At 36.3% G+C, this 24,761-nt stretch overlaps 1 pseudogene; it reads right to left on the minus strand.

The window, feature by feature from the left end:
- Positions 1 to 1,396: 1,396 nt before the first annotated feature.
- On the minus strand, positions 1,397 to 22,186 carry LOC121428695 (annotated as a pseudogene).
- Positions 22,187 to 24,761: the final 2,575 nt, after the last annotated feature.

A 24,761-nucleotide genomic window follows, 5' to 3' on the forward strand; every position in this document is an offset into this window, starting at 1 on the left:
ATATATTTTGGTAAATCCACTTTGATTCAGGCCTATACAATGATGATAACCATGCCAATCCTATTGTTAATAAATTGCTTAGATCAAAATAAAATTACATCAGAAAGCTAACATTTCTAAAAATTGTCAAATGCACTCTGATTTTATTATTTGAGCATTATTGTCATCTTCTTACGATACAGCTTTCTACACAATAATGCACTTTTCTACGTTCCATATGTCTACTAAGATTGCACAAAATTTTATAAAAATGTCAAAATTAATCTGCAACAAACAATAATATGCACGTGAAAATTCGTGTTTGAGGACCTAAAATAACATTACAATCGCAAATTGTTTTCATTTTTTGTTAAAGTTTTATTTCATATCATTACCATTAATGTTGTTATCATTGGTATTTATATTCATCTTGTCACACATTAAGTTTGATCAATATTAATTCACACGAGTTAGAAATATGTCCACAATGAAATGTAACGTTACAATCTACAAATAACGCAATATTTATAACCAAGGAATATTCCCTGTTATTATAACAAACATTTTAAAACTGCTATAAGAACACTTTGACCCAGAAATATTCAAAAGAAAGACTTTGGTATACATATACGATGAGGTCAATTAATAATCAATTAAACTCTTTCAATTAGAATCTACTGATATGACTATTAACGATTCCTATCTAACTACTGTCTTGTGCAGTCATGATACGAGTCATGATCTATCACTGAGCTAGAATTATGGAAAGCTAAAAAAATGTCATGATTTAGTTAACACTTCATATCTCTAATTTTATTGTGTTGTGTCCCCATTCTTTATGATGAGAAATTCTATTTCAGTTATCATTTCCAGACAGTAACGAAGGATTTTCGTGTAAAATGGGCTGATCAGTTCAGCCTGTAATGTTAAGAATTTGCTATATTTGGCTCTCCATACTCAAACCACAACTTTCAATAATAATTCATAATACAGTACTACGACACGTTCATCCCCATGGAAACACACAAAATCTACATTGATGTTTATTACAAATAATAAATATGGAATGTAATAAGAAATCCTAATCATAATTGATCATGAAATGCGCACATTTGATTTCTTAGAAACGTTAAATATATCAAGTAGAGACATAATTAACAAATGCTATTATGACAATCTAAGATTTCAGTGATTAAGCCTAACTTTTGCGTTTTTCTCATCACATGAGGTTGAGTATTTTATGTAAGACAGTGCCAAATGACTATCTAAAAGGATATCTGTTGTATTAAAATGAGGAGAGCTGAAATAGTTCTGACATCATGGGATCCACGTTCTACAAACAAAATATAACTTAAGTCTAACAAAAAAGACCCGTCGATAATAAATATTAACGAGATTATTTTTCAAAGACAAATAGACAATTAATTATGAAAACCGTTTCAAGGGACAGGCAAGCTATAAATTGTAGTTATGTGACACTGCTTATTGCATATGATTAGAAATCGATTGCGTTTTGCTAGCAATTTTCTAAATATCTGAAGAAAATATCTTCATTTCGAAAAACCTCTTCAAATACATTAATTTAAAGTACTCAGACTTTGAAAGTATTGATGGAAAATTAACGGCATGGACCGGCCCGATGGAGGAAGGATAACATTATTTTCAAAATCTATCAAAAATAAAATGTCGTGTTTCTTGCGATAGCTTAAAAAGCTAAACCAGTTGTAATAAAATACAAGTATTAAAACACATTTGGCATGTTTGGGTTGACACAAAACCAGCCCCAGAGGTTGAGAAAGCGACATCAAAGAAGTAAACAAGTCGAGGATTTCTTATTTTTCTTTCCAGATGAAGGGCGCGAAGATGTTTTTTCCGGTGACTTATCGTTCTGCCTTTGGATCGGTTGTTCTGTGGGCGGTGTTTCAGTAGGACTTTTCTGCTGAGGAACAACCGCTTCTGCCGCTGCTGAAACTTGAGGAGTGGCACTTCTCTCAACAGCCTCAACAGGCTTGGTTTCAACTGGACTGTTCTGCTGCGGAGGAACTACATCCGTTGTTGGGATTTCCTTGGGAGTGGCACTTCTCTCATCATTTTCCTCGACAGTCCCTTCTTCCAGCACAGCAGGTGTTGACGATTGTTCTTGAACCGTCGACGCTGTTTCAGTCTGTTCTTCTGTAGCCACTAGCTGAAGCGTCGGTTCGGCATGTTCCTTAATCTTCTCGATGAGTTCGTCGAACTTTTCATCATCAAAGGAAGCCTGAGTTGTTTCCTTGGTGAAGTCAATGTAGAGGAGCTGAGTAAAGGTCATGCTCATTGGTCCTTCAGGTGGCCATGTCATTTCTTCAAGCAGGAGAGGAATGATGGGTTTACGAAGTGCATCGGAGAGACTGACCTCCCGTCTGCAGTTGGCAGAGAGGGAGTATTTGGGTGTGACACAGGAAACCACAACCTATCAAAAGAAAAAAAGTATCGCCATATTATGCTTCAGATGTTAAGGAATACAGGCCTTGTTTTTCCTTTCTGGAAATCGAAAACAGTGAGAATGTTCTATAAACCCGCATTGAATTTATATGTAATGCACTTAAGTATATATGTTTCAATTTTGTCACCTTGATAGTTCAGAAACAGGCCGACGCCCGTCTACATGCTTATAATATTTTAGAATGTCTGGTCGCAATTTCTAATTAATTACCAAACAAATTTCCTTATTCATATATGAAGTTCCTCCATTCCATAGGTGCATTGTATCATGCTTTATCAAAACAATGATTATTATTTTTTTAGACCCCCCTCCCCATTTTATTCCCAACATGTTAAACACATCCACTCCTTTCTTTACAACAATTAACATCCCCCATCACACCGAGATAATCTTAGTGAACAAGTGCCGATACCCATGGACCTACTTTAGTAGTAGGTCCATGATCCACCAAAGAAAGCATGTGTCATCCCAGGTGGGTATCATACCTTGGCATTTCTCACTCCTTTATCAATCTTGGAGTAGAGTGGATCTCCACCACCCATTTGATTGATGTCAAGCCAGCAATGGTATCCCAAGCTCGTGAGACGCGAGAACAATCTTTTAATCTCGGGCTGCTTGCCCCATTGGTAGGAGATAAATACAGACGGAGCTTCGGTGGATTCCTGAAAGAGAGTATGAATGGAATGGGTAAGTAGAGTAGCAACTGAATGTAACACTCAAAGATTAAGAACAAGTAGGTCAATGTAATTCATATTTATAACCAACTAGGAGCTATGTAGGTTTGAATATGGTAAACTCCCTTTTCAAATAGTTAATGCAGTTTCGCTTGACAGCTTCCAAAAGCTCCTGCAAAATCACCATGAAAACCTTGATCACCATCCCTCACTTCTCCTCATAACGTGTGTCCAAGTCTAATTTCATCTTTGAGATAGGCTACAGAGCCTTTGAAGATTACAGCAGATGATGATGATGATGAAATATTTCTGATTCATTCAATTAACACTCGATCAGCCCAGCAAAATCACACGATTTTTAAGTGACAACAACAAACTGCAATTATTTTTTTTTAATATCAATGTTTATACAATTTAAACTTTTGTAGTGGAGGTTCGAAAGTAGGAAAACTTATATCAAACTACAATTTTCATCTTTGGAGTAAAGTCCAAGTCAACTCCAAGTTCTTTTTTATTTTCCCAAAAGCCCAATCTTGTACATTTTATGTTTGTTCGAACACTCATAACTTGGTTGATAAATGTTCAGATGCTCATATTTGAAAATGTGTTTTTGTGTGATCCCCCGAAATCCTACTTTCTTATCTGGCTATCACTTTACTGAATTTGAAATTCTTACCACAGGTTGGTTCTGCTGGGCAGGTGTACCCTTGGACTCTTCAGAAACCTTTTTAACAGTGACAGGTTTGTCCTCAACTTGTGGAATCCAGTTACGATATTCTGTGTAAAGAAAAACAGTTTGGTAAGATGTAAATTAGTAACCGTTAATGACTAATGCAGTAATTTGGTTACAATACCTTAGTTTAAGTCTTCATAATAGCAATAGATAGCAAAAATTCATATTTGTTTGAAGATTTAACCACGTCTGTATTTCCATACGATTGTTTGCATTAGTTTATTGCAAATGACATTATTACGAAACTGTTTGGTCTTTTTCAATTCGTAGAATCATCTTTAAATCTGTAGAAAGTGACTTTCAAAATTATATATACCGGTAAATAACATGGTAAAGAATAAAAGTGCAATGGACATTCCTCATAAGACGGTACCATCGCCATTGCAAATGATTTTTTTTTTCAAATTTAAGAAATTTAATGAAAATTACACAGAATATTATAGTAAATATAATAAAAGAAAAATCTTTGTGCCGCATTTCTCAAAATCATGCTTTCGTACCATCAGATATCATGCTTTCATCAGGATTCGCATGATAAGATATCTGTCCCAAAAGTTCTGAGAACTTGGCGTCCTCCCAGAATTTCTCTCCTCTCACGTATTCCTTGTTGTTGTAAAACTGGATGTATAAAAGCTGCGCAAATAACATACTCATGGCACCTTGGGGCGGCCACTGAGTCTGGTCGATAAGAATAGGGATGATTGGTTTGTTCAACAGGTTGGCAAGGTTCACCTGGATAAAAGAAAGTAGGAAATGACTGCAAAGTCAAAATTTATTGATCATAATATCAGTAAATTAACTGAACTGCCAAAACATGTATTTCAGTCTGTTCAGGCACAAAACTTGCCAGAGGGATTCCCAACATGAACTGATAACTCCTTAATACAGACAAAGGTGTGCACCTTTGGACAAAATAATCACTTTGGACAAATAATTTCGTAGCTACTGTAAATGAAAATAAAATTAAGGTTTCAATCAAGGCTCTATACTTGTAACGAACATTTAAAAAAGTTTGAACTCAATGTGGGAGAACTACGTGGCTTCAACAAGTGGACTTACCTTTGTTGTAATATCATGGTCATAACAGAATGTGAGGGTCTTTTGTGACTTTTTGTGGCAGCGGTGGGATACAACCAAAAACGTGATGATACAGAATCACCAGACACACATCAAGAATGCAAAATAATAATCATATTATTGGATTATAGACTATGTATAGCCTAAACCAAAGTCGTATTTACATTCTCTGCACTGATTTTTTTCTCACTCTTTTGATGGATGTGTATTTGATTGATTTGATTGATTGATTTAATGATTGATTTTAATTCTCGTGATAAAAAACAATACAAAATATAAACATTCAAAGAATAAAAAATTAATAATTGAATTACATAGTCAACAGGTATATGCATTTGAAATTATAAAACTTTTAAGAGAAAAAAAAGCTGTAGTCTTCATGACCTTGCAAACCCAAACAAGGCAAGTTAGGTTGCATAACCAATTTACTACATAATAAATCATGTACCATTGAAGTATACCTCACCTCTTTATTGCAATTCTCTGAGTTAGAGTATTTCTCGGTCACCATACACAGTACCACCTTGGATGTCCGCATCCCCTGGCTGATCTTGGCGAACAACTGATCTCCTCCACCCATCTGACCTATGTCCATCCAGCAGGGAAACCCGGCCATCTCAAGATGCTTTCTGATGGCTTTCACCTCTGGCTGATGATCCCATTGATAGCTGAGGAATACTGTCGGAGGTTTCTCCGACTCATCCGATGGCGCCTGAGGCACGAGCAGTTCTGATCAGTAAAAAGCGGAAGTTGCTGTTAGTATAAGACTAGATTCTACTCATCATACTTAGATCCTTCTTAGACCGTTGTCGGTGTAGATTTCAATGGTGATGTTTTCTCTTTCGATATCAAGACGGCAAAACTTTCAAATCTTTGAACCTATGATTGGTTTTATCAATTGGCAAGTAACTAGCATTCTCTTCACATTCATTCTGTTAGCAAATCATCATTAAACACTATACAATCTCCATGAATTAAAGCACTTATGTGTTGTATAAAATTCATTGTAGGAAATTCGAGTGAGAACATGCAGGACATCTAAACATCTCCGGCGTTCGAAGAAGATCCCTGTTCTGAAATGTAACATTGGACTTCGTCAAGTTTCTCTAAGATTTTATCTAATCTACAATTGAGTCTTTCATCTGATTCCCTCAGATGTTGTTCCAGTTGACAGGTCCTCTGACGTATCAATCTTTGCTCATTTAGGATCCCCTCCAGTGCTTCACGCACAAACGTTTCAAATTCGGATTCTTTCTTACGACAAGAATGAGATTGTAACCTCGAAGCCCGACCATTGTCTGAAATTAATATGGTATTAATCAGTCAGCGGTTTGGCGTTATAATAAACGAAATTCTCCGCATATTAAATAATAGCAATTGAAATATCAAACTCTCATCCAATACTTTGATGTTATAAAAGTCAGCTTGATTGAAAATATTGAACATTTTTAGGGACTACATATATACTTTGCCTTAATTACTATATAGTAATATCTTGAATTATTCTTTTTTGTTTATTCATATCAGCACACTTGAAAAATGGAAAGTGTGACTGAGCATAATTATTTTTCATACAGACAGATTATTTTTACAAGGTGAGTTAGGACATGACTTTAGATGAACATGATGAAGAAAAGATGCGGATTAGAAAAAGAAAGCATTAGAGACATAACCCTCATACTTTTTACCGAGGCTATTAAACAATGGTTATGACTGAAATTAGGGATAGTTCCTCCAAACCTGCTTCTTCTAATGACTGCGTGATGATTTCTGCAGCATCGGTCCTGCCCATGTCTTCAAGGGCACTGAGTATGGCGTAGGTAGCATCGCTGCTCTTGTGAGTTGTGTACCATTCAGCCAGGATGGCCATGGTAGGGTCTGGTGATAGGGCCCAGTTCCGGATGTCTTCACCCGAGTAGCCGAGACGAACTGCCAAGAATCTCCAGTCATGTTCGTGCTCTGGGTTCAACAGCTTTGATACGTCACGTGACCATTTCGGGGCATTAGTTATAGTCTGCATTTAAATGAGAGTTCAAACATGAGCTATTGACATGAATATCATAAATATTGATGAACTTGTGAGCTATTGACATGAATATCATAAATATTGATGAACTTGTGAGCTATTGACATGAATATCATAAATATTAATGAATTTGTCTTTGGAAACATAAGAATCAACTTGGCATACCTGTTTTAGAGCCAAAGATCTTTAAGGGATGATCACGAATTGTTTTTACAATCACTATTGCTATAAGAACGCTTTCTTACCTTGTGGTCAATCTCTTCAACCTTTTCAACAGTCTCATCCACAACTTCTTTCAGCTCATCAAGCCTCTCGCCCTGCTCGTTAACTTCGTTCTTCACGTTCTGGATCTCGTCACCCTGTTGGGCCACCGTCTCGTCGATTCTCGTAATTTCGTTTTCATTGTTCGTCACTCGAGAATCCAAGTTGTCGATGTCCTCTCGTTGCTCTGCGACTTCCTCACTGAGGCCCTGAAGACTGATTACACAAGAGATCGGATTCTTAATTAGGCCTACAAACAACGACAATCCGAGTGTTTCCTACATATATGCATTTTATTAGAAACTATTCAGACCACCTGAGTCGCCTGATCTGGATTCAAAGAAATTATTAAAGGATTACTCTTTATCAAGACGCACCATTAATGCTTTAAAATAAACTCACCATCTACGACCTTTTTAACTCACCTTCTGTCATCAAGGAAATCTATCATCGACTGGACCATGTCTGGCACACCCATCTGTTGACATGACTTGAGTTTCTCAATCTGTGGTCGATACACAGCAAGGCATTCTTTGTATGCTTGGCCTATCCTTTTCATCTCCATTAAGATGACGCTGATCCACATGGGATCAATTGTCTCCAATCTCTCAAAGAAGATCTTCAAACATCTCTCTGCTAGTTCCTGAACAAAAATAACCAGAAGTTGCCAATGCAAGAACGTTGATTTTCTTGTAGTTGGGCAGTGTAGAAATCCTCTAATGCTTTGAAATGAATTTTGTAGTCACAGCCTCTTCCTAACTTGCATTCTCATTACCCCTTCTGTTATTCTTAATTCTTGAAGGTGGACTTTGAGAATCTGTACTGACAGGATCTCCATTCAGTTCAATCCTATATCGTTGTGTCAAGAACTTTTCCCAAACATTTATTGTTCTTTATACATAGGGATTCATAGTTTCTTCTTGGAGAAAGATTTTAGGAGGGTTATCAATAATTGGGCTATACCACGTATTTTTTCAGAACAAAATACATCCAATCGAAATCCAGGAATTTCTAGAGCACTCATAAAAATATAGCAAACTAATCGCTGATGAGACAAAAAATCAAAATAACTATTTAACAAGCACGATTAATAATGAAAAATACCTATAAATCCTTTCAAGATATGTGCAGAGGAAAAGCCTTATGACTTTCTAGATAGACGTCATTCACTACTTTAGCGGTCAGGGGGCTGTTTCATAAAGCTGTACGTAAGTAATGAGCGACTTTAAGAACGACTGGTGAACCTTACGCGCTAAACCATCTCCTTTGGTGTATACCATTTTCCACAAGAAAGGATCACCAGTCGTTCTTAAAGTCGCTCTTAACTTACGTACAGCTTTATGAAACACCCACCAGGTGTAGATTGTTGACTATACATACCTTATTAACTCGTCCAATGCTGGCAATCGTCTTGCAGGCAGAGGATACAGTATATGGTATCAGATCCCATGCTTTCAGACACCTGTCAATGTGCTTGACGAAGTGTTTGGCATGATCAAGGGATAACTGTGCAAGAGTCATGAAAGACATACTTGCCAGAGTGGTGTCACAGACGTCTTCAAACATCATGTCAATATGAGGCACCAATACCTAAAAAGAACAGACAGGAATAATTGCAAAGACGTCATTTTGTTCTTCTGATCGGATTCCTTTATCACCCGGGTATCAATCCCAAATCTGTGTTTTCATGCTAGCGCTCTCGTTGATCCATGTTCAAATTTTGTTCCCCCCCCCCTCTCTCTCTCTCCCTCTATCGGTCAGCCTAATTCTTTTTTCTCCCTCTCTCTCCTCCATCCTCTAATATGTCACTATATTGTTTTCTTTGTTCGCGTGTCTGTATGTGTGTGTGTCTTTGATAATAAATGTCCCATATTTTTGTCACCTTATTTCCATTTTTTGCTATCATTTCCTTTCTTACTCTAAAATAGTTTTCCTATTATATTTATCACATTTTACTTTCCATTTTTAAGATATTGTATATTCGTTCAGCCAAATAAATTTCCATATTTACTTAATTTGTATTGCTTTGTTTTGTCTTAAATGCTTTATATAAATCATTCAACTAGCTATAGGGGATCCACGCTCTACAAGCAATGCGTTTTAGTGGATCCCCTCATTTCCATATTCGCTTTTTTATACAAGCGTTTGTTATATAATTATGCTAAGTTAAAAATTATTTTGTATTCGTACTTTGATTTGTATTTGCATTCGATTTATATTTGTTTTGGAAATGAAATAAACTTCTTGAATCTTGAATTCCTGACATCACAACACTCGGATATTAGTTTTAGTTCAAGCGATGATCAGGAATGGCACTTTCTGACTAAATTTCTGACTAAAGTCTTTTTCAACATATTTTCAGCCACATAAAACACCTTCTTTATGAAACAAAGGTGTAATTCTAGATGATTTTCAGAGTTTTTGCTCAAGCCTTAGTGGCATCACTGGATAATGCAAGTAATAGATTGTAGCTTTCCTTGAGTTACTTTGATGAAAATATATGATTGTCTTAAGCTTACTTCTGAGTTTTTCTTGGCAACGTCATCGAGCAGCATGTAGAGATAGGTCTTGTCACTGCTTCCCATGTCTTCCATCTTCTCGAAAATCCGATCTATTCTCGTAAGGACCACTTCCGGTTTGTACTGGAATATACTTTTCAGTGACACTGTCCCAAGATACAAAACACATTCGGGTTTAATGTCCCATTGGTTTATTGTGAAACTACCCGAGAATGATCCTTTTATGTTGAGTTCATTGGTCCCTGACAACAGTCGATACTAAGACTATTTAAATGCTTTGTGTTCTTCATCAGTGTTGTCATGGACCTCAACTATCAAGTCCTTGACAACATTTACATGATATAATCTTTTACTTAAGTTCGATTGTTGGTATAATGATTTTGATTTGATTTTTATTCCTTTTTTGTAATTTTTTAAAAATGATACCAGACTTAAGAACTGAAATAGCTTTCGTACATAAAAACAATCTTTCGTATCTGATGAATTATTTGAGTTTAGTAATTTCGCTGATCTATGGCTATAACTTCACACCACCATCCACTGTTACCCAAATATAGACCCTTTATGCTCCAAATCATTTCAAAAGTATTTACAGTGGTGCTTAAAATTAAAGTTATTGAACCCTACTAGAAAATGTATATATCATAAGTGTTCAAGTTCTGACATGCTTTAGGTGATAAAATGCTACATTCAATAAAGTTTGTTTCTCTGGTCGAACAATAGCTTATAGAGCTGTACTCCAAATGAAGGAGTGCCTCTTACTAACTTTTGAAAACAACTGATATAGGAGAAAACAACTAAAAATAAGAACTAACTTCCAACTGTTGTCCCTTCGCATTTATCATCCAGATAAGCATCTGCTATTCCATCACCATAAGGTGCCAACAGTTCCCCATTCTGGTAGACAGACCCTAAGGCGTACCCAGCCATGTTCTCTAATTCACTGACGTCACAGGAGAGCAGCTTCACCACGTATGGCAAGAGGTCTTTGAAGACTTTGACCTTGTCGGTGTTCTATGTAGGTGTAAAAACAATATAAGATCGAAGTGTAACAGTGGCATTACCCGAAGCCTGAAGTTTATAGATTACTCAATCATGTCTATATGGTCTAGCTACTCAGGAGAAATTGGTTGGACGGGAGGTTGGAGGATCGACCGGCGGCGGGGACGTGGGGAGGGGGTAAACTAGAATGTATGTCAGAAATTCTCTTGGACCTTAGAGCAGAGTTATTTATATACGTGGAACGATGTGTAAATAAAATCTCTTGCGTGAAAGAGTTGCGGGGAGTGACAATGAATGAGTTTTCATAGCAAAAGAATGTCCTCATCTAGAATGGTCTATCCTGCCACCGCGAGCCCCCCCCCCCCATTTGTCATTAGGGCTATAGTTCTGGATGCGTCAACGGAAAGTGGCAAAACACACCGCACCGAGTGCGTAACAAGAGCACTTTTGTGTGATCTTTTGAGACACTTTGTCCGCAAGGTGGACAAATCCCACGTAGAGGGAACACCTTTTGAACAGCAGGTCTACGTACTAATGGGTAATGTAGACAGTTTTAGAGCCTAATTACAGCTCAGTCAACGTAGGAAAGAAGACGCAATGAACACGGAAAGTCGTAACAACAACCCCGTCCATTTTTTTATACGGGGCTAATACGTATATATTAAGCCATCTCTATATCGAAATAGGCATTTTGACAACGCGTCGCAATTCTGACGGAACGTAACTTGGACGTAGCGGGAACGGTAATGACTTACACTCTACATTGATACATTGACCGCGTCTGCGCAACGAATGCTTCGTCTAAAAAGGGCTTTGTTGTATAATTCGTCCCCGTTGCGATTTCGAAAACTCTACTTACCCTCATGATAAAATTGGTGATGATGTTCCGAAGAATATTTCCATGCACCGAGAGAGGCTGTTGCTCGCCTTCAAGCTCTTGACCCAGGCAATATTCCATGAGACTGTTCAGCTGTGGGACGCTCGCTTTCCTGCGAAATTTACAAGACGGAATGTGGTAATTTATTTTTTTAAAGATATTAATAGCGCAGCTACTATATGAATATACTCTAACATTTGGTATCACACCCGGCCTGTATCCGATCCGCCATGTACGCGCTCTTAAGCACTTAAGGAATTCCTTCCAGGTACCCATTCACCTCACCTGGGTTGAGTGCAGCACCATGTGGGTAAAATTCTTGCTGAAGCCAAAAATGCCATGGCTAGGAAAAGAACCCACGTCCCTCAGATTGAAAGACGAGAGTCGTAACCATTAGACCACGATGCTCTCAACCGTTAATGCCAGTCTCATCGAAACCGACCCCATACTGACCAAATCTACGTCATAATTCTAATGACATACCATTGGTCGATTTTGGCGTTGGTTTCGTTTATTTCCATTTTTTTAAAGTTTTCATTAGTTCTATTGTACTCAAAGTTAACAAATAAGTGGATTTTTTTTAAATGGAGAAAAACGTTTTTCCTGCCCCTATATATAATTATCATTTTCTGCTATTTAAAAGTGTAGTGGGAATCAAAGGCAGTAGAATAAAATCTGTAGCCGTAACCTTAATGCAAAATATATAGGAGGGGGTAAAAGCGAGATTGAATATATATATATATACCAGTTTTGTGCACGATATGGGATTTTAAAAAATGGCTTAAGATGTACTTGAAACTCAGTTGAGAGTCAAATCTTAGTTGCCGAGCAACCATAGCCATAGTCACACACTACTAGAAACTTACGTTTAAACGAAAATCGCAATATCAAATGCATTAATTTTTAATCAACAGACTTGTGCTTGATATTAAATTGATTAGGGGTTGAACATGTGGATGGTCCACGAGGCCGATTTTCTCATAATGATCAAAATGATTGTCTACGTAAATTGTAGAATTCCGACTTAGCCTATATTCGTCAAGGTAAACTAGAAAATACACCAGACGATGTTGCAGCTAATGATATTTTAATAACTAGCAGGGGCGGATCCAGCTTTCGCCAATAGGGGGGGGGGGGCGAAAAATATTTTCATCAAAATTTTTCTCGATTGGCCGCTATAATCTGATTTTTTGTTGGTTTTTCAGGGGGTAGTCCTATAAAAAGACTGAAGTTTTAAATATATGTTAGTTGTTATTGTTATAAACAAGATAATGTATCTCATGTGGTCTTCATATATAATGCGAGCGCGAAGTGCGAGATAAAATTCTTTGATATTTTATGTCCTTAGAGCTGAAGATTCTGAGCAGTTTTTTTTAATCATGAACAAAGATAAGTATCCAAGTAAACAATGCAAGCGCGAAGCGCGAGCCGAAATTTTATTATAGTGACGTGAAAAGGGACTCAATTAGGACTGTTTTTAGTGATTAATGAAGAGGATACAAGTATCACCAATTAAATAATGAGTGCGAGCTCAAAATTGTTGATATTCCGATTTGAAAACTGGACAGTCTAAGCGCGTTTTTAATTAAATAAAGAACAAGCTGTGTGTCTCAAAGAATTAAATGCGAGCGCGAAGCACAAGCTTATTTTTTTATATACTGACATGATAAACAGATAAAGGAGCATTTTGACAAATTTTTGAAAGAATTGCCAAAGAGGATAGGTATCTCACAAATCAAACAATGCGAGCGCGCAGCGCGAGCCTGAAAATTTTGATATAACAATTTGTGTAAATCAAACAAAATAATAAAAGCTTGATGTGCGAGCTAAAACATTGTGAGCAAATTGATATAAGAACTGGATATATTAAGTGTCATTTAACCCTCTTAAATGGGATTCATTACACAGGCAATGCGAGCGTGAAGCGCGAGCGATTTTTTTTAAATATAAAGCCTATTTTCCGATTCTTCCCCTCATCCTTTTCTTGTTTCCTTTCGGGGTCGGGCCGGCCGTTACGAGGCTGCATGTAAATTACACATCATGGTTATGATATCTGTTTTTAGCACTTTCTATCAAGTTAAAGAGTACACTTTTTCTGCAGGTTGTCAAAAATAGGGGGGGGGGCGGGGCCGGCTCGGCCCCCTCCTGGATCCGCGCCTGACTAGTACGCGAAGTCGGCCTCGTGGGAATAGGCTTATTGAATATAGGTATCTTGCAACTTCCCATTCGAGTAACTAATACACTGAAGACCTATGGTGTCCTTCCCCCGGCGGTCTTACCCTGCATTTTCAAGGATGCCCCAACCGGTGATAGACCCTGCGAAATCTCTGTGATCGCGGTTTGTTTCAAAGTCGATGTCATCTCCTCTAAGCCACTTGTCAAAGGCATCTAGAACGTCTGGAATCAACTTTTCTTGAGATTATGACTTTTCTTGGAGAGATTATGAGGAGGAGAGAGGATGGGGAGGAAGGAGGAGGGGGGGGGGGGGGGGGGGGGGAGACAATATTAATGATATATTCCTTTCAATTTTACACGTATTGTGACTACTTTTATTTAACTTACGGACTTCAAACACTTCTGCTTTCTAATGAAGATTTTTAGGATTTAAAGTTTTCATTTTATCTTTATAACATATTCTTTAATTTTTGTAAGCGCTTTGAGTCACTCTGGGAAAAGCGCAGTATAACAAAATTAAAAAGAATGATAATATTCACGATATCGATTACGATGATAATAACGGCAATAATAATAATAATGATAATAATGACGATGACAATAATAATGATAATAACGATAATAATAATGAAAATGATAAGAATGATGCTGAATAACAGTATAACACTCCTTTAGTTTTGTTGAGTTTATAATAATGCAGTGACAAAGTATTCAATTTCTTATTATCTTCACTGCATAAAGATTTTAAAATCCTAAAATGTTTCTTCTTTCAACTTGCCCGTCGTTTCGATAGTGTAAGCCTATATAAAGAAGATCAATTTAAACAATGACCACATGTATCATCCATAAATACGTGTATATATATATTTTTTTTCTCGAAACTCGAAAAGGCGCAGTAACTCCAGTTTTGCCGGGATATGTAATTATTGACACCGACCATCATTAAGACATTATGTTGCATATCTCTACACAAATGTCATTTAAAGCAATTGGTATGGAAATAGACCTATCATTTTTCTATATTTATGTATTTATTACAAATCATCACGAACCATTCACAATCTTTACAATAGATTGAAGTGATAACAATAAAAACATAACAAAGAATAAATATTAAGAATAAAAATGAAAAGAAAACGGGCATTATGTCAAACAAAGAATTATTGATTGAGAGCAAACTCGGAGACTAACGAAAGATGGACCAACATGACCAAACGCCTGTATAACATCTGTTAACGAATACGCCTATATCATATCTCTTCTAATGTTTTTCTCTCAGTATTTCTGAAAATGAAATCCAATTCTGATTTACGTACCTCCCAGGCCATCTCGCTTGTTTCCACTATGGCGATAGCCACCACAATGTGCATATCTGAACCACTCATGATTGCTGATTGTACCAGTCGAATGAAAGATGGCGCCACTTTCTTAATGATCTTGTCACGGCTGGAGTCATCGAGGTGGAAAGGGGGGGGGGGGGGGCAAAGCAGGGTAAATAAACGGAAATAGAGAAATATGAGTGAATGCAGTGAGAAAATATGCGAAGTGTAAGGTTATCAATTTTCTTTTTTTTTCTTGTATTTTAGAGTTTTCGATACCATATTTTGGTGATTAAGCATGCTGAAACCCCTTCACAACTCAAATTTGGTGGGAATCACTCCATAGGGCTGAGGATAATTATGACCTCATGAATACCTAGGCCGCATTTTTTTTTAAATCACCTATTGACCTGGCTCTAAACACTTGCAAGATAACACAATGGTGACGTCGCGTGATTGAATTATGGGTACTGGTTTAGAGTTATACAACCAAGATCGAGCTCCCCTTTTTATACTCTTCTTTCTTTCTTCTATTTTAATTGCTTGTAAAATCCCAGGGGCGGTCGCCCCTGTCCCCAAGGCGTTGTCTTTCGGAAGTGACTATATCAACCGGACATTGTGGCTCAGTGGTAGAGCAACCGCCTCATGAACCGAAGGTTGTCGGTTCGATCCTCGGCCTATATACCGATTTAAACAATCGGACACTCTTGCTAAATTTAGAATGTGGAAGGGTAATCATAACATTATAATGGGCCCGCAATGACAGCAATATATTCATGTGCTAAAGTGGCGTCCCTGGGGGTTACGCTTCGTAATTCCGAAGGTTCGTAATTCCGAAACACGTAAATTGCCTATACCTCGATGTCCGTTAATCCGAACATTTGTGGCGTTATTCCAAAGGTTCGATAATCCAAAAACGAAATAAGGTTCGTTGTTCCGAAGGTTCGTTAGTCCGAAAACGAAATAAGGTTCGTTATACTTTACGTTTTCGGACTAACGAACCTTCGGAAATACGAACCTTCGGAATAACGAACCTTCGGAATAACAAAGCTTCGGAATTACGAATGTATGCGTCCTTGGGTATAAATGTCTCACCTGCAGGCTTTGATCATTTCCTCAACAACATCCTTCAGGGCGCGTCCTGAGTTGGCCCAAGAAACATGCTTCTCTTCGTCCTTCTTCTCCCTGTCAGTAGGTTCCCATTCTATAGGTTCTTCTAGAATTTTAGTCATCTGCTCTATAGCATCCTCGTGACCCTATAATAAATGCCATTTATCTATTTTATTTATTATTCATTCTTCAATCATATTTATTTATACATTTAATCATTCATTATTTTTTTCGATTTCTGTATTTCTTTCTTTCTTATAAGAATATATATATATATATATATATATATTGTAAAGAAATGGATGAAGAGAACAATGGTAGGCGTAGCTTAAATCAAGGTTCCCCAGAGCAATCTACTTTACAATATTCAAATAAAAGAGTTGCCAAAGCTGTTGTACATGTATAACTTCATATATATATATATATATATATATATATATATATATATATTCATCTATTCATTCATTTATTTATTTGTTTATTCATACATTTACGTATCTTTTCACTTTTTCTTACCTTCCACTTGACAACGTTTTTCTCATCAAATATATTCTTGGCAAGTTGGTAGTATTTCTGTGTCTTTTTCTTCATGTACTCGATGCATAGTTCAATCATCAATTTCTCATGCTTGTTTTTCCTGTGGAGGCAAAATATCAAATTGCATTTCTCAATTATTATTTCTTTCTGTTCGCATTATATATTATTAACTGTGATTCATATTTCAGAAAAAAATAACATTATTTCTGCTTTTATATAGTACTCATAATTACAAAGACCTGTATATCCAGGTGGGCGTCTTATAAAGCTGATCGTATGTTCACGTACGATGTTGATTTTAAATGGTCAAATGAATAAAAAATGAAAAGTTACCTATCACTTGACGCACGACTGAAATATGTTATGCGGTATTAGTAATATGCCATCTAGCACAAGAAAGTGATCATCGGTTGTGCGTTATAAAACTTACGAATAACTTTATGAAACCTCCGCACCCACCAGAATCCCAGTCGTGCATAAAAGTTACTATTATGGAAATTTCGCTATATATCCAGTGGTAACTACTATGGCAACTTGTCTCAACATTCTTTTAAAATCATAACTGTGCTATTAATGGACATTTGTGGGATTGTTACCAGTAGCGCAATGATAATAAAAAATGAGGGTGCCAGACATACAGCACGGTAGTGAGAAAATTTCCTGAAAAGCTGCGAGGAAATGAAGTGATCGAGCGAGCAAAATTGGTAAACCTTTCAAATTCAAAATCAAATCTTATGACAAATTTGACATAGTATTAGGAAAATTATATTACATACATATTACCCATGTTACTTTCATTTTCTTTCCTTTTCTCCTTTTGTTTTCTCGGTCAAAAAAGCTTTTTAGTGGGGCCCATGGCCTTAAAGCCCCCGCCCCATTCGTCTGTACGCCAGTGGTTGGGAAGAATAACCGACGTCAGATAAATCTCTTCAATGAACCTGGCAAGATCAATTTAACTATTGACTTACGCTGCCTTGACTCGGTCGATCACGTCGTCCCTGAGTTCATACTTGCATTCGTTGACGATTTCACTGTCATCTTTTTTTATTTCTTCGATTATCTGAGGAAGGTACTTCGCTGGATCCACTGATTTGTCCTTGATCTGTTCCCTTAGTGCTTCAAATACTTTACCCATGGTTTACTCTACCAAGAAAAGATAAAATTATACGACCTCGTTTCTATGATTAAGTTGCTTTATCAAAGCTAATTTTCTGTAGTTACATGGTAATATTATTGACCTACTGTATTATTCGAACCGGTTCATTTCCAATTCGTCTAATGCTAATTCGATTCGTCCAATTGTCAACTCGTTTTTTGGTCTGCCATCAGTTCGTCCACTCACCACATGGTCTACTTTCGCTTAGTCTAATGCCATTCTGTTTAATAACCAGTTGGTCCAATATCCATTTAGTCCATATACCATTTGGTCTAATTAAACTAAAGTGTTAATTGTGAAAAATTAATGACAAGAAAGTGAGTATATTAGACCAACTGGTTATTAGACGAAATGGTAATAGATGAACTGGTGATTAGACAAAGTGATGATTGGACCAGAAGACTATTGGACCAAATGGTTGTTATAGATGAATGTTGGTGGACGGAATGGCATTAGACTAAATGAAGTTAGACCATGTGATGAGTGGACGAGTTGGCAGTAGACAAATTGACAATTTACCTTCAAATCATGCTTCTGTATATCAAGGTGAAATTGTAAAACAAAACGCTTATTTATTCATGCATTAATTGCCCCAAAAGAAGTAAAGAAATTCACTTACCAATAAAATTTATATCAGGCAGCAAGAAATAACACTTTTATTTCACCAACAACTTAGGGGGCAATTGCAATTTACTTGAATATACGACTTTCTGCGTGTGATAAAAATCAGACAAATGATAGGTATTCCGAAATTGAAGAAGAGCAAAACAACAACCAATTGGGATTTCCACAATGTAGTTCAAAGTGGACTAACCCGGATTTTAATTTGACCATGGAACCTATATGATTTTATAACCGCAAAAACACACAAACAAGAACAGTGTTCACACACACACACACACACTCTCTCTCTAATAAAATACAGGGTGTAATACATTTGAGTATAAGAGGGAGGGAATGAGGGAGTGCGAGAGAGAGAGAGAAATGACATCAGTAGCAAGGTCACGTTTCGTTTTATGAAATGAAAAAAATATATCAACACTAAACTAATATGATTGCTTTGAACTTACGCGTTGGAGCGCTCAAAAGCTCGAGTGAGTTTCGTTTTCGTCAAATTCTGTTCCCATCACCATATGCATACTTTTGTAACACATTATGTTCCCATTGTCATGACTGTGATACTATATTCCACACAATGTATGCCATTATTGATTGCATGCCTGCCTCCAACTCCCGTCTCTTTTTCTCTTTCTGTTTCTTTTTAAATGAAACTGGTATGACAAATTTAATGCAAGAGCATGAATGATAAAAATAAATTTACTTTGAAAAAACAAACCGTCTTTAAGCATTATGTTATGAAACTCAATACTGTAGTTATCATGATTAGAGCTACAATGAGAGATTCAAATCATAAAAGCGATGCTTTCAGAGGACCCCCACCCCCCCCATCGCCACTGTCCATACATTTACATTCATTCATATTCTCTATATATTACAATTATTTCTCGATAAAACAAAATAATGTTTAATATTTGTACACTTTGTATATTCTTAGTTATGACATTGAATGTAAACCGTATTTATTTCATATTGTTAATGTGGAAATGAATCAATCAGTATTCGAAATATGACAGGACATCCTACTGCTACCAGCCTGTTTTGTTTGATGGCCGTTTCCTGTATAAGGTATCTCGCCAAATTGTTGTCGTCAAATCCAACACCATCACTATACACTGTAAAAACTGTGGTGTTAATAGAGGACCACACCCTGAGGTGCTAAAACTACACCCTAGAGATTGAACATAACACCAAAGAGTGTAAATGTAACAACCATAGGTGTTTTAATAACACATATAAGTGTAAAAACTAACACCACCAATTTAACACCGGTGTAAAATAACTGGTGTGATCCTCTATGTACACAGCTTAACACCACAGTTTTGCTGTGTACCAACTATTCAGGAACTTCAAAATTATTTGTTTCGCAGTGTTAAATCATTACGCAGTAATTTCCATGATTACTATAGTTAGAATAAAGAGACAAAACCAACTCCGGTCCTGTGATCATTGTCAACGAGGAAATGGTTGCCAGAATGCCAAAAAAGACCCCCCCCCCCCCCCCCGAAAACAGAAAGTAAAGATCAACCTTTTGTAAATTTTTAGCAACAAGGAAATAATTATGAGCTAGGATAGAATAGATCAGTGGAAAGACTGATAGAAATGGAGAGGAGTGACAGAAAGAGGAAACAGAGGAGGATCGCGAGAGAGAGAGAGAGAGAGTGAGAATCGAGGGGGGGGTAGAGAGAGAGAGAGAGAGAGAGAGAGAGAAAATGGGGGCACGTGCTGATGAAATATGATAAAAAACAATGATTATTGATTAATCGATAGGATGGTTCACATCGAGTCATAATAATGATGATAATTTCAAAAAGACAGGTTTTCTTCCCTATTCCTTTGTATCTCTTTTTCTCTCCGTTGACTGTCCATTGTCTACCGACCTACAAACAGTATTATCATAGAGCTATCTCTGTAATAGCTCCATGGTGTTATATTATGATATCGTATAGCAACGCATAAATATTAGCCTACTCCCAAGTATGAAATAATTAATTGTATGATAGTCTTGATCAATAATGACAATAGTGACGTGAGTATAGGCTACAATATTCCACATACAGTCTGTTTGAAGTCGTTATAGTTATACTTCAACATTTTGAATGGCCTTGTTTTCCATTAGAAAGATAAATTTAACACTGTGCTGGTATTATAATGGACATTTGTAGGTGATATTTTTAGACATTTCTTCAGATTATATTGACCATCTCACCCTATGTTCATTTGAAAATTTGTTTTTAAAGCATATTCAACGTAGAAAAGTATTTACTATCATACACCTTTTTTAGCAAATCATTTGCAATATAAGGTACCTACCCCTTTTAATTTCCTGAGCTACGGTATCAAAAACCTAATGATGTATTTCCTGCTGCATGGATTAAACAACAGACTGTTTGAAGGAAAATATCCTTCCTGATATAGTATCAATTTTCCTAATGACATCCGTAATGCCAGGAAAGAAGAAGGACAACATTGCTCATCGATATCAAAATGGAAAAGAAAATTGAACCATACTGTTACAGTCACTCTGACAGAGAGAGAGAGAGAAAGGGAAATGTTTAATATATAGATAAACTATCTCGATCGATTGATTGACTGATTATTGATTTATTTATTCATTTGTTGACTGATTAGCATAGATCATATAAATAAATAGGTGGATGGATGGATAGATAGATAGATAGATTTGAAAGTTATATCCTAAAGAATAAAAATGAAACCAACATTCGGCAGGTCGCTATCCACAGCCGATCGGGGTTTATTTCAAATCCTTGATTTTAGAGTGTAGATATAGATATATATAGATAGATATATCAGATGGATACTATTCATCTATCGAATATATCTATCTATCTATTAGATAGATAGATATATTCGATAGATGAATAAATATATAGATATAGATAGAATTATAGATAGATAGATAGATAGATGGGTAGATAGAAAAATAGATAGATAGATGATAGATAAAGTCGCTAGGGAGTTGGCTAATGTGTTGAAGTGGGGGGGGGGGGGGGCTGGGGAAAGAGAGAGATCGATTTATAGCCTATACAGTAAACAAGATATAATGGCTGTAAAGGCAAATGGTGACCTGCATGAGTGTTTCGTTTATTGTACAGAGTCATCTTTTGGCCAATATTGTAATAGAATATGCGTGAAATATCCAACGTCCAATACATATGTCACACTCTGTATCAAGGCTATTTTACATTTCACTGACTATGCTGAAAGCGAATGAAATGCAGGCCAATATACATGGATAATAAATCAAAACTAATTGCACATTGAAAATGTCTATGTCATAATATATCCATATTATCGACCATACTATGGTAATCAATACTCACTACATATAAATGTCTTTCAGATGTAATCAGACAATATAATCCACGAAATTATGCTGAAGATATAGACTCCTTGTCGTGTTACTCCATGGTGTAGTATCCTGCATGCAATTGACAATAGATCGAAGTCTTCTAGGCCTATACCGTGCAAGCTCGAGCGGTATTGACTAAGTTAATCCCTTATGTTGAGTAGCATGCGTGATCAATGCGATCTTGATCAGAATTCGGTTATAATGCGAGTATGTTTGCCGTGTCCAAGGCATACGTCAGTCCCCAATATACAACGGACTGATCAAACTGATCCACAATGCCACCCCCCTCTCTTTTCACCCTCGCTCTCTCTCTCTCCCTCCATCCACCTCGATTTTTGACCACTCCTCATTCTATCTGTCTATCCATATTGAAATTAATATAGGCCTAATGTTAATTTTATAATAATCATGTTGATAATGATGATGATGACAATAATAATGATAACAATAATAAAAATTACATCTATACTACTACTAATAACAATATTAAGTAATTGTTATTATCACTACTGTAAGGGAATATGACTTATGAAGGACTGCGTGCTATAACAATTCATGTTGATTAAAAAACACCCCCCCCCCAAAAAAAAAAATCAATGACGATTGTGAAATCCCTGAAGTGTACCTCGGCCTCTCATAATACTGATTAGCAATTAGGTCTTCAACTTTAACCTAGACTTTGAGCATCCGAAAAGCTAGCGGTATATGCTTACTAGTGTATTTAAAATTATTTCTACGGAGCGAGAATGCACGTTACGAGGCTTCCATGTACCATGGCAACGAATAAATATTACCGTCAAAAGCCTCGAGTACTCGATCGTGCATTTTCCTCCCAATTAAGAGGGTGCATGGGTGACATTTTGTGCTTCGATTGATGCGTGCTAATGATTTTTTTTTGTAGGGAGATGAGAAGGGATGAGAGTGAAACAGACTCGGAGAGGGGCAAGAGTATATAAGAGAGAGAGAGAGGGAGACGGGGGGGGGGGTGAGAGACTGGGCGGAGGGAGAGAGGGAGGGGGAGATGGGGAGGGAGTACTGCAATCATAAGATTATCTATTCAAATTGAATAAAAATAATGTCACATCAGAAGCAAGGACATTTTAAGGTCAAGTCCACCCCAGAAAAAATTGAATTGATCAATAAGAGAAAAATCAAACAATAAGAGAAAAATCAAACAAGAATAACGTTGAAAGTTTCATCAAAATCGGTTGTAAAATAAGAAAGTTATGACATGTTAAAGTTTCGCTTATTTTTCACAAAACAGTTATATGCACAACTCAGTGATGAAAATGAGAGAGTCGACGATGTCACTCATTCACTAGTTCTTTTGTTTTTAAAACTTCTTTGAATTATACAAAATTTCAATTTTCACCGATGTGACTATAAGGACCCTATTGGTTGAACCACAAATTGTTAAAACAATGGTAATTCCATATGTTCTGGGAGAAATAAAACTTTGTTTCTCATGACAAAGGGGAGAAAATTGAAATATTTCAAATAATAAATACAAAATAAATAGTGAGTAGGTGATATCATCAGTCTCCTCATTTGCATACCGACCAGGATGTACATATCTGTTTTGGGAAATTAAGCGAAAATTTAAAATGTCATAACTTTCTTATTTTACATGTACTTGTACTTTAATAGAAATTCTATGTTATCATGCTAAATCTAAAACTAAAAAGCATTTAACACTTTAAAGAGTAGAAATCATAACAAGGGCACAACAGTCACTGTTGTGTTAGCATTAATTCGAATAATGAAAGTGAAATTCAACGTATCTTACCAATACGGAATACTATTACGAACATTATAATAAGAAAAGATAATGGCATTTCGTTATTATGGAATTGAAAAAAGAGGGAAATTTGATAAAAGGGAATAAAGAGGAGAGAAGAGCATAAAGACGAAGTGTTTTCGATCTTTTCATTCTAAAATGCCCCTATTATTCAATGGAGAAAAAAAACATGCCCAACACTCTAAAAAAAATATTGGGTAAAATTTTTACCATCACGAGTGTATGTGTCCAACCAATTTCGGGCAGTATTTTACCCAATGTGGGAATCACATTGCCCAGTAAGGTTCAGTTCAATTCAATTATTTTATTTCATTTCCATTCAAAACATAATACAAAGTAATATAAAGCAATACAAATCAAGTGCAATTTTATAGAAGGGCATTCTTACTTCGTAAAACAGAAAAAAAACAGTATAATATAGAGCATAAATGAAAATGGTTACAAAAAAGAAGCAATTACTTTAGAATGGGCAAAATTTTCATCACACTGGAATGAAATAATGAAATAAAAATGTTCATAAGAAATGCCCAATGTTGGTTGGACACATAATTAAGCTCATGGAGTACTTTTACCCCATATTTTTTAGAGTGCACCTTTAGGACGTTTACCATGCACCCCCGTCGAAAATGATGGCACCCCCCTAATGACAACTTGAGAGATCAGAAGAAAATCTAACGGGGCCATTTTTTTAATTTAATAATTGGGAACATGTGGGGGTATTTGAAAAATCCATTCAAGTTTTAGGGTAGGATTATGCTTCTTTTACAAGCAGTTTTCATCAAACCCACATGCACAAAATCAAGATTAAATTAATAAAGTCGCAAGCGATATTTCATGAATTTCGCGAGTGCAATTTTGGCGAAATAATAACAAAATGTTAATGTGCAGTATGTATATAACGTTTAATAAAAAAGGAACAAGATTTTCTAACTCTAAAAATACCCTGTTTAAAAGAGTGAAATTTTGTTAAACCTTGGTCAAGTTGCCTTTCGATCCGGTTTCGATCCCAAGATAAGCTATGGTGCGCAGACATCAGAAGCAGTCT

This window comes from Lytechinus variegatus, chromosome 15 (assembly GCF_018143015.1).
Source record: "Lytechinus variegatus isolate NC3 chromosome 15, Lvar_3.0, whole genome shotgun sequence".
NCBI lineage: Eukaryota > Metazoa > Echinodermata > Echinoidea > Temnopleuroida > Toxopneustidae > Lytechinus > Lytechinus variegatus.